This window comes from Lactuca serriola, chromosome 5 (genome assembly GCF_051521515.1).
Source record: "Lactuca serriola cultivar US96UC23 chromosome 5, Lser_US96UC23_V15, whole genome shotgun sequence".
In the NCBI taxonomy this organism is placed as follows: domain Eukaryota; kingdom Viridiplantae; phylum Streptophyta; class Magnoliopsida; order Asterales; family Asteraceae; genus Lactuca; species Lactuca serriola.
Window position 1 is genome coordinate 32,921,443 of NC_136412.1, and position 3,463 is coordinate 32,924,905.

Below are 3,463 nucleotides of genomic sequence, written 5' to 3' on the forward strand. Positions count from 1 at the left end.
AAAAGAGTGAACTCCAAAATATCCTCTCAAGTATCATCCAAGATTTAATTCCAAATCTTCAAAGTTGTAAGTGTTCTAACCATTTCAAGTTAGTAAAACACTTAATCTAGTGTTTGTGCATCTATTCATCCATTCATTTATGTATTTTGTCTAGATCTTCCAAAACACCAAGAACACCAAGAACACACACTAAGTGTTCTTGGCCTTTTAGCACAAATCAAGCCTTCCAATAGTAAGTACTTCCATCGTTGAGCACTATTGAGCTAGTACTACATTTAAACATCAAGAAAATATGTCAAGAACACAAGATTGGAGGTGTTCATGGTCCAAGAATGTTCTTGGGCCGTAAACACCATAAAGGGCACCAAAGTGTGCCTAAGTCCTTATCTAAGCCCTAGTTTGATGTTTAAACCATCCTTGACATATTTAAACCCTTCCTTATAGTGTTTAAGCCTTGAAAAAGCACCAAACCCCCCACTTTTATGTGTTTACGGTTTTGGGATGTCCCAAAAACCGTAAACACCCCAAAAGGTGTGTAAATGTCCATTAAAAGTCCCATGATTGTTCCTTAAGTTTAAATCTAACCTAGACTAGTGCTACGATCGAGCTAAGGACTTGAAAACCCCCAAAACCATAAACTTAGGAGTTTAAGGTAGTAAACTCATGAGTTTAAGGTAGTAAACTCATGAGTTTAAGGTAGTAAACTCATGAGTTTAAGGAAGTAAACTCATGAGAAATGGTCCTTAGACCGTAAACTCCATTTAGGAGTGTTTTGATGCCATACAAAACTTCCTAAGACTAATTCATGAAGTAGGAATGCTTGGAATAGCCTAGAAGACTTCAAATCACCAAATGGTCAAAAGGTTAGGAGTTTACGACCATAAAATCAAGAGTTTACGACCGTAAAATCCAGGGGTGTTGATCCATAGGGAGTAAACTCATTTTAATAGTGTTCCTTGAACCCCAAACACGCTAGCCTTTCCCTACAACACTTAGATGCAACCCTTGAGACTTATAACACTTGTATAAAGTGTTTAGCATGTCCTAGAATGTCTTAACTTTGTTTATTAGTTGTTTAAAGACTAATTTTGTATATACATATATCCTTATATGTTATTAGGATCTTTGTGCGTGTCTAAGTCTTCACTTGACACCAAGCACTTATCCGACACTTCCTTCCGATCCACTTACCACAGGTGAGTTCATACCCCTTAATCAATGATTTAAACTGTTTTTAAATGTTTTATGGGGGGGGGGGGGATACAAGTAGAATTATGATAATTATTACTTCAATCACATGTGATTAATAAGCATCATTCAAATGATTGGCTACTCATTAGCCATTTTACTAAACGGTTTCCTTCAAATGTGTTTCATAAACACTTTATGTGTTTAAAACTCCTTATTTCTCTGTACATTTTACTCTGTATATTACTTTTCAAACTTATTTACAGTTGTGTTTCAAACAAATGTTTCTTTATACTAATCCGTTTTATCAAACCCATGCCTTCAAAACCGTTTTATAGATTGACATGAAGTCGATCTTTTCTTAAGATAATAATTATGTTCAAAGGTTTTACAAAACTTATTTATGCTTTTATATTATAAATTGCATGCCTCTATATGTATAGTTATATAAGAAATGTTTAAAAGACTTAGGAAGGCTGTCCACCCTATTTCCTTTTCGAAGGTCGTTTAAATATTAGTTATATATCATATGTACATATATAGTCATAAAGGCCCTTCCAGTTCATCCCATGCCCTTGGGTAGCAAGGGTATACATCCATGTCCATACGTACCAGTTAGATTACTAGTAAACTACCATACGGGTAGTTTAGTAAGATACTAGAACAATACTAGAACGCGATACCATACAATGAGTCAGTTCATTCATGAGTCAATACTTGGTAGAACATTACAGTACATTACTATACTTGCTAGATAGAGAGCATGTACACTACAGTTAGAACCTTACAGTACATTACTATACTTGCTAGATAGAGAGCACGTACACTACAGCTAGAACATTACAGTACATTACTATACTTGCTAGATAGAGAGCACGTACACTACAGCTAGAACATTACAGTACATTACTATACTTGCTAGATAGAGGGAGAACACACATTACATCTAGCACACGTAGAACTTTTCCGTACATTACATATACATTACTACGTTGACATAATCGTGATCCACTGTATCGGAGCATGCCTTAAATGTCATGGCCCGAGTTGTAGCCAGAATTCTCTTGGAGGGAGAGCGTGAGTTTGCGTATAGATCTATACTGGATTGACTATCCTACACCTTGCTGCTAGCTACAGCCGGACCTGCAGGTCTGCGGGTGCCAAACATCATTCCTTTTTACGACCATACTTATGCCGTTGTTACCAGTTAATATCATGGTGCAATTAATCACATGATGCCTTAATATAAATCCGGTTTAAGGTAGTTAGTACAACAATAGTTCTTACAGCACTACACTACAGTACTACATAAATTTTCCCTTTACATATATTTAGTGATCTTTTCACTTAAGCATTAAATGTAAAAACTATATTTTGTTAATGATAGTTACACTTGGAAAATTACGCACATTTACAAGAAACGTACATTCAGAGCAGTTAGGTCTTGGTAGAAGATTACATTCAGAGCAGTTAGGTCTTGGTAGAAGACACCTTCATATGATAGTAGGAATCATAGGGATTTCTAGGGTTTTTCAAAAATTTACAGTTGTTTTACAAACATTTTCATACTTACAGTTCATATACACTTTCAATACTTACAATTCATATACTTACAAATTCTTACATACAAATTCATACATACAAATACTTACTTACAAATTAAGACACTAAAATACTTATGATCTTACCAGCTTTAAAGCTGATACTCGCTTTCAAAATTACTTGTATCCTCAGGTCATCTATAGACAGGTACCGATGCAAGGTTTAGAGAAGATGGAGCTTGTTCAAGACTCATCTTTCATTTTGATATATGCTTTAGTGTCTATTATAATTTGAAAGAACACACTTGTATAATAATTATTTTATTAATACAATGGATGATGTTGTTGCTTGTTTACTACTTTACATTGTTCTGATATTGTACATGACGTCCTCCGCCCCAGAACGTTTCCGCCGTTCTTGGTTTTGGGGTGTGATAGATTGGTATCAGAGCATTGTTTATAGTGAATTAAGTATATCAACCCATAAAAGATATACTAACTATAAATACACAAGGGATTAAAAATACTCTGACCAAGAGTCTATACTTTAAATAATAAAATATTTAATTAAGTATACGTACTGCATTCATACTAAAATCAGTGTCACCAGGACAGTACAAAAGAATTACGATTGTTGGGCAACACAAGTGGGCTTAGAGACATATGGTCAAAACTGGGAAGATATAGCCTGATCACTTATATTATCCGAGGGTTGACTAGCATGTGCCTAAGTG